Source organism: Phalacrocorax aristotelis, chromosome W (assembly GCF_949628215.1).
Source record: "Phalacrocorax aristotelis chromosome W, bGulAri2.1, whole genome shotgun sequence".
Classification (NCBI taxonomy): Eukaryota; Metazoa; Chordata; class Aves; order Suliformes; family Phalacrocoracidae; genus Phalacrocorax; species Phalacrocorax aristotelis.
Window position 1 is genome coordinate 298893 of NC_134310.1, and position 14818 is coordinate 313710.

The following is a 14818-nucleotide window of genomic DNA, read 5'->3' on the forward strand; positions in this document are numbered from 1 at the left end:
TGCCAAAAGCAATAAATTGGTCAAAATTTATGAAGTGAGACAAGAATTAAGTGAGTCCCCTTCAGCCTTTATGGAAAGACTGAAGGTGACCACCAGAAAATATACTCATTTGAACCCAGAAAAACCAGAAAAAGCAATTCAGCTGGTCTCTATATTCATAAGACAATCAGCCCCAGATGGGGGCGGGGGGAGAGAAAACAACCTTCAGAAACTAGAACAACCTGAATCCAGAGATCTGGGTTAAATGCTTGAAGTAGCTCGGCATGAAGGAGACCAGGGGAATCAACCCTAGCTGAACACCTGGTTACACTGAAGCTACGGAATGAAGAAATAGAATTTTTGGTAGATACGGGAGCCACTTATTTGGTATTGAATACACGTGAAGAGAAATTTGATCATAAATCAGTAGATGTTGCTAGCGCAACAGGGCAAAGAAAAATTAGCCCCTCTCAGAGCCATTAAAGTTTAAATTGGAGAAGCAATGGGCAACTCACCAGTTTCTGCATATGCCTGAATGTCCACTGCCTCTGTTATGACGAGATCTATTAGGTCAATTAGATGCTCAAGTAACTTTTAAAGATGGAGAGATTAAATCACTAATACCAGAATCAAAAGCCACAGAGGCGAGAGCGTTTATGTTACAGGATTCCTCCAGGGAGGAACGGGTTCCCGAGGAAGTGGAAAACGTAGTAATTCCTTTGGTTTGAGCGAGCGGAGCTCCGGAGCGATCTAAGTGGGCAGAGCCGGTAAAAGTAACCTTAAAGCCTGGAGCCAAGCCCGTAAGACAAAAACAATACCCTATTAAGCGAGAGGCTCGAAAAGGATTACAGAAGTTAATTATAAAATTTTTCAGAATATGAGCTTTTAGTGGAATGTGAATCAGAATATAGTACTCCTGTGTCGCCAGTAAAGAAATCTAGAGGCAAAGAGTATTAGCTAGTTCACGATTTAAGGGCTATAAATCAGGTGGTCCAAGATATACATCCGGTAGTAGCTAATCCATACACTTTACTGACCTCTTTTAAAGGAGGAGCATAAATGGTTTACTGTACTAGATTTGAAGGACGCCTTCTTTTGCATACCTCCAGGCATAAAAAGTCAAAGCCTATTTGCTTTGCAATGGGAAAGCCCCACCACAGAATGAAAGACACAGCTACCATGGACCGTACTTCCACAAGGATTTAAAAATAGTCCTACGATACTTGAGACTCAGCTGGCAAAAAAAAATTAGAGATATAGAAAAAACAGAACCCAGGGAGAGGCATCTTGTTACAGAATGCGGATGACATTCTGATAGCGGCACAAAGTAAAGAAAAATGTTTTGAAATTTTTAAATTTTCTCGGCCAAGGAAGATGCAGAGTTTCCAGAAACAAAACCCAAATAGGAAAAGAAGCAGCCATTTATTTAGGATTTGAAATATCTCAAAGACAAAGACAATTAGAAAGTGAAAAGAAAGAAACTATTTGTCAAATTCCCGAACCTAGCAGCCCGAAGGAACTGAGAGCTTTTCTGAAAACAATGAAATAGCATCAGCTCTGGATTCTGAACTATAGACTGTATGTAAAACCATTATTTGAGGCATTGAAAGACTCAAAAGGATAAATATTTAACCTGGACGCCCGGATGCCAAACGGCATTCAAAGAACTGAAAAGAGCCTCGATGATGGCCCCTGCATTAGGCCTACCTGATTTCGCTAAACCTTTTCAGTTGTTTGTCCACGAAAGACAACATTTAGCCCTTGGAGTGCTGACACAGCGACTGGGAACCTGGAAGAGACCTGTGGGCTACTTCTCCAAACAACCTGACCACGCGAGTAAAAGATGGCCTAGGTGTTTACGGGCAGTAGCAACAACAGCGCTGCCGATCCGGGAAGCCCCAAAGTTAACAATGGGACAGAAGATGACAGTATATGTCCCGCACATAGCGGTGACTGTTTTAGAACAAAAGGGGGGTCGTTGGCTATCCCTTAGCAGAATGTTGAAATATCAAGTTGTTCTGTTAGAACAAGACGATGTGGAATCGAAGACTACTGCTATACTGAATCCTGCTATGTTTTTAACAACAGAAAACCTTACGGACAATTTAGAACACGATCGCTTGCTAACTATTGAACAAGTCTATTCCAGCAGACCAGACCTGAGACACAAACCTCTGGGAAAATCCTGATCTGGAGTTGTTTACAGATGGAAGAAGCTCTGGGCGAGAAGAGAAGCGAATGGCCGGATATGCTGTCGTTATCGCCGCCGAGGGAATGGAGTCAGGGGTGCTGCCTGCAAACACCTCAGCACAGAAAGCAGCATTGGTAGCATTGAAGCGAGCTCTGCGAATGGCAGAAGGACAAAGGATAAATATCTAGACTGATTCCAAACGTGCATTTGGTGTGATCCACGATCATGGAGCTATTGGGAAGGAGAAAGGACTGCCATCAGCCCAAGAATCATCAATACAGCATAAAGAAGAAATTCTCCAACTTCCGGAAGACGTGCAGAAACCAAAAGAAGTGGCGGTAAAGCGTTGCAAAGCTCATCAATTTGGCCAGACGGCTGTAAACATAAGCAAACGACTGACCGATAAAGCTGCAAAGAGGACTGCAGAGCAAGGTATCCTTGCACTAGTACCAGTAAAACAGATCAGAATTCCAAAGTTGAAACCGAGATATAATAAATTGGATGAGCAATTAGCAGAACAATTGGAAGCATCACAAAACACAGAGAGATGGTAGGTAACACCAGAAAAACAAGTAATAACAACAACAACCCCACAAGTTATGACAGAACTTGCAAAAGAAAACCATGAGCAAACACATTAGGGTGTAGGCGCTACGGTTTTGAGTTTAAAAACATCTGTAGCGTGTGTAGGCATGACAAGAATAGTTAAACCCATAGTAGCTAAGTGTCCAATCTGTCCTAGAAATAATCCCCTGAACCAAAGGAAACAACCTTTAGGAGTAACAAAACAAAAAATTCTCCCGGAAATTATTAGCAAATTAAGTTCTCTGAGTTACCCAGACAAAATAAATATAGCAGTATTTGTCAGTGCTGACTGACAAATTTTCTAGATGGCCAGCAGCTTTCTCGTGCTGCACCGACAAAGCTAGAGTAGTAGTTAAGACGTTGCTGAAGGAAATAATACCAAGATTTAGAGTGCCAACGGGAATGTCCTCTGATAGAGCACCACATTTTTTTGCAGAGGTACTTCAACAAATTAATAAAATTTTGGGTAGAAAATGGGACCTGCATACACCCTGGAGACCACAATCAAGTGAAAAATTTCAGAACATGAAGCAAACACTAAACTGACATAGTGGAATGTTATTGATCTAGAATGGAAGTATTGAGAAAATTATTATTTCAGAACTTCCAAACAGGGGAAATGTAACCAAAGTGATGAAATCAACCAGAGACGGTGTTCCATTACGGGAACATGGAGCGTACCAATCAGCGCACCTGTCGATCTGCATTTTAGTGCCTAGGCGATCGTTAATGTCAGCAGAACAACAGACAACGTGCTTCTGTCAGAAAAGGATGACAAAACGCGGTTTCGCTTAGCGGACTGAGAAAACTAGCCAAGACTGCCAAGATTAAGAGCCAAGAAGGTAAAAGGTAATTCCGGCAGGGGGAGATCGCGACCACCGACTCACAGACCACCACCGACCCAAGTAACAGAAGAGAACAACGGAAGAGGACAACCGAGCCTGCGCAGCGATTTACATACGGAACGAGCAAGTTTGTACCAATCAGCAGACAGGACAATAATGAATATGTATGAATACGTAAAACATTGATCTACAAATTGTACGGGAAAGGTGCGTGAGGTACGCACACCAGGAGGAGCGATCCCCCGTGCATCCGGCGCCGCGAATAAAGAATGCCTGCTCTTTAATACTAAATTGGTGTTGAGGAGTCGTTTCCGATTTTAACGCGTTTTTCGGTAACACAGGGAGTCAGATCAAGAGAGCCAGAGAACAACAAAACACCGACAGGCTACAGGACAGAGCAGGAGGAATAAAAAAAAAAAAACGGAGCCAGAGCCAGGCAGAGAGAGGCGGAGAAAGAAAAAGGAGCCACAGGCTACAGGACAGAGAGAGGGAGGACTGAAAAGACGGGGAGGCAGGGAGACACTCAGAGCGAGATGGAGAAAGAAGGTGCGGGGGGCGGGGGGGCGCAAAAAAAAAAGTAAATTTTGCAGCAGGTAAGGAAAGAGAGGGGGCCGGGGAGGGCCCAGGACGCACAAGAGAGGCAACGGGGCCCCAGTGGCCCAGGACTCACCGCGACTCTCGCTCTCAGCGCTGCTGGCACAATTTAGCCGTTCAGATGCTTCTTTCCCCTCCTCTCCTCCCTGCCTCTTCTGCAGCTCCAGACTCTAGGCCGTCCTCCACCTGAAGAGAATACGTGGGTGTCTTACAGCTCTTACCAGATGAGGCTTCCTAGGCACGTAGCCTAGCTCGCCCGTGCTGGAGCTGGGGGCAGGCGCACGGGGCAAGGGGGGCCAGGGGAGGCTGAGGGGGAGCTCTGGTGAGCTGGGGAGTCGGCCATCTTCTGCACCCAGAAGCTGCAGGGGGAAAAGGTCATCATCCTCCTCCTCCTTTCCCTCTTCCCTTCTATCAGCTCCCGGGTAACTCCTAGGGCTGCCCTCACCCGCTCGCCTTTAGCATACCAGAAGCCTGCCTCGGCGGGTCGTTTGAAGCTTCCCATCCCACCAGCCCCAGTAGTACAGGCACACAAGGAGATACCCCTGCACCCACCAAAGGGGCTCGCTCACCTCGCCGGCAGCCCTAGGCCTCACCCGACACAGGGAATCGTGTCCGACACACCACCACGCTGCAGCAAGAGCAGAGGAGGCCTTTCCTTACCAGGAAGCAGCAACGAGCACGGCGGCATCACCTCGCAGGCACCGCAGCATCGCAGGGCTGTTACCTGCGGAGAGAGCAATGGGGATCACAGGGACGCCACCGCGCGTGCGCGGCTCCCGGGCTCAGTACCCAATTCTGGTCGCTGGGCAGCAGCATTATCTGAATTACTCTTCTCGATTAATACCATCCAGAAACCGTAACTTGGCTGCATCCACAGAGCTTCTATTCCTCTGCACCTTTCCCCCTCGCAGCCCCAGCAGCGCCATTCATTGCCTCTGCACCAAACAGCAAAGTGTCTCGAGGGAGGAGAAGCAGCACAGCAAACCTGGGGAACAAGGTTGGGTTCCCACCCCCGCAGAATAAGCCCCAGGAACTGCTTGTAGGCATGTGGCATCAGGGTTGTGATCGGGTTTTGGTTTGGTTTTCTTTTTTTTTCCCCCGCCTTCTTTACATAATGTAATAATTGGGGTTGCTTTTCCAAACTACTGAGTTCTGTGGGGATTTTTTGTGCTTTTGCCCTACAAAAAATGGTCATTTTCACTTTCGGTTTTGTGCATGAGAATGGTTGGTGGGTGCTTTTAGGTTGTTGTTCCTTCCCCCCACCCCCTTTTTTTTTTCCTTTCCAGCCGCACAAATCCAGCTGGAGTTGGCTTTCCCAGAAGCCCCAAGTTGTTTTCTTTCCACCAGAATTCTTCCTGTATTTTCACCCCTCATTGCAGGCCCAGAGTCAAGGGGTTTGAGGTATTTTTGTGCCCAGGCAGCAGCTCCCAGGCTGCATAAGCAGCCCCACAGGGGGAAGTCCCCGTTTGAGGGAATCGGCCCCAAATTGGGATGGGAAAGTGAAGAGAAGGAGAAAAAACCCTGAATAACCTGAAAAAGAACACCTACTCCAGCCCACCAAGCACCGGTCACCTTGCCTGACTCACCTCCAGGGCCCACATCACGCTCGGCTCATCGCTTAGCACCCTCAGATCACAAAAAAAAAAAAAAAAAAGAGTAAAACCCATAATGGAGCCCTATAGCCATCAGTCACATCTTCCCTCCAGTACTACACACAGACTCACCTTCTTACAGCGCTCCCCTGGGCTCTCCTCCGTTGCCCTGCACGACTCATCCATCTGCACCTGGAAAAACAGTGTTACTGAACAAGTCACCTGGAGGCACAGCAACAGCTTAACCATTCCACAGCTCCTGCGCCCACGTAGGAATACCATCTAGAGCCCAACTACAGCCTGCCGTTAAAGGAAATGCATTAAATCAAACGTTAAGCCCTCGCACATACAAGCCGGAACAGCAAAAACACGGCACGCTCTCGCACCCAGGGCGCAGCCCGACGGAGGTCCACGCGCACCTCGCCGGTTTGATGCGGAGCCACCCAGCATCCCTGCGAGCACAGCTGCAGGCGCAACAGCAGTTTCACCTACACCCATCTCGGCGCGCAGCGCTTCTGAAGCTTTAAGCTGAAAGCCCTACCTTGACGCTTGGCCACACTAGAAGCGAGCCGTAGCTAGGACTCCACAGAAACACAGCAACACAAATTGCACACCCACAGCGGCGACAGCCTTGCAACTACTTAGACCAGGAACAACAGAGGAAAGTAAAACGGCTTCATCACCCGCACAGGAAAAGCGGCAGACGGAGGCAAAGGGTCAGCATTCATAGCCCTTACAGAACACAGGCGTTCTCTCTCCTTCCATTCCTAAACCCATCCCTTAGGTCTAAATATCGCAGCCCTGCTGTGGCAATAGCGAGAGCGGGGAACGAGAGCCCTGCCGCCGGCCGTTTGTGCGGCAGGACACAAAAACAGAGGGACATGTTTTGCCACACACAACCCTGAATCTCCTGAAAAGTTATGTTTACCAAAAATAGGCATTTGGAACATATTGCCAAAAACAAAACATTCGGCAATAACACTTGTATGTGTTTGACACCCGCACATTTTTTGGGAACTTGCTATTTGCTTCCTGGTTTTGCTGGTCTTCCCTCAGAAGTTCTACCTGCAGCCAAGTTATTCCCACCCGCCCGACCGGTTCAAGCATTCACCTTCCTGGTATTACCAGCACATTGAGACACAGGCGAGGAACTTAACTGCTCTTCTAAAACTATCCAAATGACAATTACAGCCCTGAAAGAGGAGTGGAAGAGAAGAACAGGAGAGATCAGGCAGCAAAAATGCTCTGCAGGCTGCTGCCAGCCAACACTGCACTCTTTTGTTAAAGCCACCCCGCCCCCCCAAATGCAAACAAAAAAACCCCCCATGACTTCATGAAGTGCGTGGGTTTTTTTTCTTTTCAGTAGTCCTTTTGGAGCTCATCCCTGTCTCAGCATCTTGTCTTGTCAGAGCATGAAGTGCAGATGATCTGTATCCCGATGACATTTGCATGGGATGAATACATTTTCAGAAATAGACCCGATCCGTGAGACTCCTGTCACCTTTGTGGTTTTAATAATCGTAACTCAATTTTATCGACTGACACACTTGTGAGAAAACTAATTAACTTGAAACGTAGCCTCTCCTCGGGGAAAAAATGTGTTAGACACCAAATGAAACCGATTCAGAGCTCCAAACCACGATGGAGCCGATAGAGCTGTTGTGACTTAGTTTGTATGTTTAATTAATTGGTTAATAACTCTTCTAAGCAGCGCAGAATGAAGAGCTGGACCCAAAGAGGGTGCGCTGCACTGGATCCAAAAAGCACCCTTCCTCCAGAGACCCGCCTCAGGTGGCGAGTTCGCTCTGGTGCATGCCGGCCTCCCGAACTTCGGGGTCCGATGTGACCGGACCCCCACCTCCGGGGAGGGTCCTCGTACCCTGCCCAACCCTTGCTTTCCCCTGCAGCCCCCGATGCCCCCACGCCACCCCCACAAGCAGCCAAACCGGCTTCTGCTTTTGGCCCCCAAACCAGCTCACTTTGGGACCGGTTCTGAGCCAAAAAGCCCAGCTGCTGAGCCTGTTCTCAAGTCCCAAAAGCGCAGCACTTGACCTCTGCTCCTCAGCCCAAAACCACACCACTTAGTCCCCTCGCTCAGGCCCTCAAAACGCACGACTCGATCTGTTTCAGGGCCCCGGCGTCAGCCACAGGAGCCTGCTCTCAAGGCCCAGGAACAGAAGAGCTGTGCTCTCCACGCTCAGGGACCAAACCAGCTGAACCTGGCTGCGTCCCGGCCCCCTCCGCAGTCCCCACGGGCAACGCTCAGGGCCGCGGAGAGCGCAGCCACCCCGCAGCCCTGCACCCCCACGGCCCACGCGGGCACTGTCGGGGAGGCCTTGGGAACTGAACTGCGCGGGCCCGGCCCCGCACCCCGGCGGGGCAGCCCAGCGCCGGCCCGGCAGCGCTTTCTTCCTGCTCTCGCAGGCCGCGTTTCCCCGGCAGCGCCGGGCCCGCACCCCAACCCCACAGGGGGCCGGGCCCGGCCCGCCTCCAGCAAACCGCGGCGGCAGCAGCCGGGGTCCCTGCCTGCCTCGCGGGCAAGGGGGGACCCGCCCGGCACCGCAGGAGCCCCCGCCGGGGTCGCCGCCGCCGCCGCCCGACCCCGACGAGGAGCAGTCGAGAGCCGGGTGGGGCTGCCCCTACTCCCCGGGGACGGGCACGGGCTCGGCCCCAAAACCCAACCACCGACCCACGACAGCGCTCGGCCCGGGGCCGCTGCTGCCCGCACCCCGCCGCCCCCCCGGGGGCTCCGCGGACCGGGAGACCCCACAGCCCAAACCCGCCGACCCACAGCGCGCCCGGCCATGCGGCTCCTCACCTGCTCTGGCGCGGCTCCGGCTGCCCCACGGCCCGGCACGGAGCCGAACCCGGCCACCGGACCATCCGCCGACCCCCCCAACCCCCGGACGCTCCGGGACGGTTCTCGTCCCTTTTCGCTCTGACGCCTCGAGCCGAGCCGGCCCCGCTCCTCCGAGCTACCGGCGGTGCCCGCTCTGCTGCTCGGGGCCGGGCCCTGTTCTCGCCCGGACGCGAGAAGCCGCTCCGGGGTCTTCTCGGTGCGTCCAGCCCCGTGCCGTGCCGGAGCGGGGAGAGCCGGGTACGAGCGCGGAGCCCTGGGGCAGGGGTTGCCCCAGTGCCGCCGACGGTGTGTGGGGGGGTGTCATCGTCCCCCGCCCCACGCGGGGGGCGCACACACGGTACACCCGCGGGCAGGGGCATCCCCGGGGAGCCGTGCGGCCGGGCTGCGCCGTAGGAGGGGAAGGTGATGTTGGTTTCCCATTTTCCCCGCAAACTGATCCTCCCCCCCGGCCCCCCTTTCCCGCGCGTTACAGCCCGCGAAAAAGCTTTTAACAACCCGATCGACAACACTCCCTTTATCCCTCTTCCAGCAGCAGCAGCAGCAGCAGCGAGAGATTAAGGCAACTGCAGCAGAGGGGAGGAAGGCAAGGAGAGCCTTTTCAAGCAAGGGCAGGACAAAATGCACGGCGTGGACAGGCACAGGAGAGGCTGCATTATCTGGAAAGCACAACGCCTGCCCAAGGGCAGAAAATAAGGAACGAATTGTTTCCAAGGAGCTGCAGCAGACGAATCACCTTTTTCTTTATTGCACTCCTGCCCTTTGTTATCCAAAGCGATAGGCTTCACCACCGGGCAGAAAATAGCTGCCTAGATTTACACGGACAACCAGAAACAATCAAGCCACCCAGCAAGAAGTTCGCAGCAGAGGTATAACCCATCAGCAGCTAAAACATTTGTTACGCAGGCACAACTAGGCACTAAACAAAGGCTTTCCAACTCTGGAGGTCTAGAACAGGTAGACATTAGCACAGAAGCACAAGGGGCTCCGTCACACTGCACAAATCTCCCCGTGCCTACACACGCACACGTTCAGAAGTTAGTTATCAGAAAACGCCCGACTCAGCCATTTGCCACAGTCACGAGACTCACGACATGACACACGAGGTGGGCTCAGAGTTTTAAGGCAAGAAATACCTCCCCCACCCCCCACCAGAGATCTTTCAGGCTCCAGACCTGCCATCTCCCCGCACCAAACGTAACCGGCCAAAGGCTTTCAGGTGACCCAAAACACAGTACACAAAAAATAACCGGGGAGAGCCCTACATTGTGGAAAAGCGAACGATGCCCGACCGGGGCTTCTCTGCGGGGCCCGGCCCCCGCCCCGCCCCCGGCCCGACCCGCACGGAGATACCCCCCGGCCCGCGCCAGGCCTCACCTCACACGGAGACCCACCCGCTGCCCGAACTCACCCACCAGCGCTCTCCGGCCCCCGGACACGGCCGCGCTGCTCTCTCAGGCGGCTGCCGCAGGCGAGGCTCGGGCACCGCCAGGCCTCCAGGCGTCCCGAGGGGCTGCCAGCCACCGCAGGGGATGGCTGCCGGCGGCCGGACCGCCGCGGCGCTCCCCGCCCAGCTCCGAGCAGGCTCCGCCGGCCGCGGGCTTCCCACGCCGGGCCGCAGAGGGGCCCCGGCACCGCACAGGGACGCCTCGCGACCCGGCCGCCACACGCACCGGCCCTTCGGCCTCCACACGCACCGCTCCCGCCCTCGCTCCGACGCGCACGCGCCACCGGAAGCCCGAGCCCCGCGGGGCGGCCCTTAAAGGGCGGCCGGAAGGAACGGCCCCCACCGGCCCCGCCCCCGCGCCGGACCGCCCCCGCGCCCAGCCGGTGAGCGCCAGCGCCCCCTGCTGGCCGGGCCGCGCTCAGCTCGCGAGGGCGCCGAGGGCCGGGCGGGGCGGGGCGGGACGCCCCGGCTCGGGGCCAGCGCCTTCTCGGGGCGAGCGGGAAACCCCTGCGGGCCCCGGTCACGGCCGGGCAGAGCCGCGCGCCCTCCGAGAGCTGCTGAACGGGGCTGCCGCTCGTGACACATACCGAGCCGTCTGCGACGGGAGCGGGCAGAGGAGGAAGGGGCCGGCGGCCGCGGGGCCTGGCCGCAGGCGGGGGGGGGGGGCTGGGGCCCGGGGGGCCGCCCCCCTACTCACAGTTCCCTCACAGTTCCCTCCCAGTTCCTTCCCAGTACATAACAGTTACCTCCCAGTACATCCCAGTACATCCCAGTAGATCCTGGTACATCCCAAATCCCTGCCAGTTCCACCCGGTACAACCCAGTACAAGCCTGTACATCCTAGTTCCTCCACAGTACATCCCAGGACATCCCCGCACATTGTAGTGCCTCCCAGTACATCCCAGGTCCCTCCCAGTACTGGGAGGGAACTGGGATGTACTGGGAGGGACCTGGGATGTACTGGTAGGGAACTGGGATGTACTGGGATGTAATGGGACGGAACTGGGATGTATTGGGAGGCACTGGGAAAGAAGTGGTAGCGAACCGGGAGGGAATTGGGATGTACGGGGATGAACTGGTAGGGAACTGGGATGTACTGGGATGGAACGGGGATGTATTGGGATGTACAGGAACGGAACTGGAATGTACTGCGATGTACTGGGATGTACTGGGAGCAAATTGGAATTTACTGGGATGTACTGGGAGGAAACTAGGATATACTGGGAGGAAACTGGGATATACTGGGAGGCACTGGGAGGGAAGTGGGTGTCAACTGGGACATTCCAGTTTCCTCCCAGTACATCCCAGTTCCCTACCAGTGCAGCCCAGTACATCCCAGATCCCACCCAGTCCGTCCCAGTTCCCTCCCAGTCCGTCCCAGTTCCCTCCCAGTACATCCCAGTTCCCTCACAGTTCACACACAGTTCACTCCCAGTTCCATTCCAGTACATCCCAGTACATGCCAGTTGCCTCCCAGTTTCCTCTAAGTACATCCCAGTACTTCAAAGTTCCATCCCAGTACATCCCAGTTCCCTCTCACTCCGTCCCAGTACATCCCAGTTCCCTCCCAGTACATCCTACTACATACCAGTTCCCTCCCAGTTCACTCCCAGTACACAACAGTTACCTCCCAGTACGTCCCAGTTCCCTCCCAGTACGTCCCAGTACATCCCAGTTCCGTCCCAGTTCCCTACCAGTGCGTCCTAGTTCCCTCCCAGTACGTCCCAGTTCCCTCTTAGTCCATTCCAGTTCCCTCCAGTATATCCCAGTACATCCCAGTTCCCTCCAGTACATCTCAGTTCCCTCACAGTTCACACACAGTTCACTCCCAGTTCCATTCCAGTACATCCCAGTACATGCCAGTTCCCTCCCAGTACATCACACTACATCCCAGTTCCCTCCCAGTTCCTGCTAAGTACACCCCAGTACTTCACAGTTCCCTCCCAGCACATCCCAGTACGTCCCAGTTCCCCTCAGTACATAACACTTCCCTCCCAGTACATACCAGGACATCCCAGTGTCCTCACAGTACGTCCCAGTTCCCTCCCAGTACATCCCAGTTCCCTCCCAGTCCGTCCCAATCCCCTCCCAGTACATCCCAGTTCCCTCCCAGTATGTCCCAGTACATCCCAGTTCCCTCCCAGTAAATCCCAGTTCCCTCCCAGTTCCCTCCCACTACATCCCAGTTCCCTCCCAGTACATACCAGTTCCCTCCCAGTACATCCCAGTACATCCTGGTACATCCCAGTTCCCACCCAGTACATCCTACTACATACCAGTTCACTCCCAGTACATCCCAGTTCCATCCCAGTACATCCCAGTTCCCTCCCAGTTCCTTCCCAGTACATAACAGTTACCTCCCAGTACATCCCAGTACATCCCAGTAGATCCTGGTACATCCCAAATCCCTGCCAGTTCCACCCGGTACAACCCAGTACAAGCCTGTACATCCTAGTTCCTCCACAGTACATCCCAGGGCATCCCCGCACATTGTAGTGCCTCCCAGTACATCCCAGGTCCCTCCCAGTACTGGGAGGGAACTGGGATGTACTGGGGGGGAACTGGGATGTACTGGGATGTAATGGGACGGAACTGGGATGTATTGGGAGGCACTGGGAAAGAAGTGGTAGTGAACCGGGAGGGAATTGGGATGTACGAGGATGAACTGGTAGGTAACTGGGATGTACTGGCATGGAACTGGGATGTATTGGGATGTACAGGAACGGAACTGGAATGTACTGGGATGTACTGGGAGCGAACTGGGATTTACTGGGATGTACTGGGAGGAAACTGGGATATACTGGGAGGAAACTGGGAGGGAAGTGGGTGTCAACTGGGACATTCCAGTTTACTCCCAGTACATCCCAGTTCCCTACCAGTGCATCCCAGTCCGTCCCAGTTCCCTCCCAGTCCGTCCCAGTTCCCTCCCAGTCCGTCCCAGTACATCCCAGTTCCCTCCCAGTACATCCTACTACATACCAGTTCCCTGCCAGTTCACTCCCAGTACACAACAGTTACCTCCCAGTACGTCCCAGTTCCCTCCCAGTACGTCCCAGTACATCCCAGTTCCGTCCCAGTTCCCTACCAGTGCGTCCTAGTTCCCTCCCAGTACGTCCCAGTTCCCTCTTAGTCCATTCCAGTTCCCTCCAGTATATCCCACTACATCCCAGTTCCCTCCAGTACATCTCAGTTCTCTCCCATTTCCCTCCCAGTACATCCCAGTTCCCTCACAGTTCACACACAGTTCACTCCCAGTTCACACACAGTTCACTCCCAGTTCCATTCCAGTACATCCCAGTACATGCCAGTTCCCTCCCAGTACATCACACTACATCCCAGTTCCCTCCCAGTTGCTGCTAAGTACATCCCAGGACTTCACAGTTCCCTCCCAGCACATCCCAGTACGTCCCAGTTCCCCTCAGTACATAACACTTCCCTCCCAGTACATACCAGTACATCCCAGTGTCCTCACAGTACGTCCCAGTTCCCTCCCAGTACATAACAGTTCCCTCCCAGTCCGTCCCAATCCACTCCCAGTACGTCCCAGTACATGCCAGTATGTCCCAGTACATCCCAGTTCCCTCCCAGTACATACCAGTTCCCTCCCAGTAAATTCCAGTTCCCTCCCAGTTCCCTCCCACTACATCCCAGTTCCCTCCCAGTACATACCAGTTCCCTCCCAGTACATCCCAGTTCCATCCCAGTACATCCCAGTTCCCACCCAGTACATCCTACTACATACCAGTTCCCTCCCAGTTCACTCCCAGTACATCCCAGTACTTCACAGTTCCCTCCCAGTACATCCCAGTACGTCCCAGTTCCCCTCAGTACAAAACACTTCCCTCCCAGTACATACCAGTACATCCCAGTGTCCTCACAGTACGTCCCAGTTCCCTCACAGTACATCCCAGTTCCCTCCCAGTACATACCAGTTCCCTACCAGTTCCTTCCCAGTACATAACAGTTACCTCCCAGTACATCCCAGTACATCCCAGTAGATCCTGGTACATCCAAATCCCTGCTAGTTCCACCCGGTACAACCCAGTACAAGCCTGTACATCCTAGTTCCTCCACAGTACATCCCAGGGCATCCCCGCACATTGTAGTGCCTCCCAGTACATCCCAGGTCCCTCCCAGTTCACTCCCAGTACACAACAGTTACCTCCCAGTACATCCCAGTACATCCTAGTAGATCCTGGTACATCCCAAATCCCTGCCAGTTCCACCCGGTACAACCCAGTACAAGCCTGTACATCCTAGTTCCTCCACGGTACATCCCAGGACATCCCCGCACATTGTAGTGCCTCCCAGTACATCCCAGTTCCCTCCCAGTACTGGGAGGGACCTGGGATGTACTGGGAGGGAACTGGGATGTACTGGGAGGGACCTGGGATGTACTGGGATGTAATGGGACGGAACTGGGATGTATTGGGAGGCACTGGGAAAGAAGTGGTAGTGAACCGGGAGGGAATTGGGATGTACGGGGATGAACTGGTAGGAAACTGGGATGTACTGGAATGGAACGGGGATGTATTGGGATGTACAGGAACGGAACTGGAATGTACGGCGATGTATTGGCATGTACTGGGAGCGAACTGGGATTTACTGGGATGTACTGGGAGGAAACTGGGATATACTGGGAGGAAACTGGGAGGGAAGTGGGTGTCAACTGGGACATTCCAGTTTCCTCCCAGTACATCCCAGTTCCCTACCAGTGCAGCCCAGTAC

At 54.0% G+C, this 14818-nt stretch overlaps 1 long non-coding RNA gene across 1 annotated transcript in view; it reads right to left on the bottom strand.

Moving 5' to 3' along the window:
• LOC142049555 (uncharacterized) overlaps positions 1–10347 on the bottom strand; it is a 106053-nt gene extending 95706 nt beyond the window's left edge. The window contains exons 1-4 of the long non-coding RNA XR_012657751.1: positions 10055–10347; positions 5919–5978; positions 4764–4918; positions 4271–4380 (exon numbers count right to left, since the gene is read on the bottom strand). This is a non-coding gene — a long non-coding RNA (uncharacterized LOC142049555). The remainder of the gene's footprint in view (positions 1–4270; positions 4381–4763; positions 4919–5918; positions 5979–10054) is intronic.
• Between the last annotated feature and the right edge of the window lie 4471 nt (positions 10348–14818).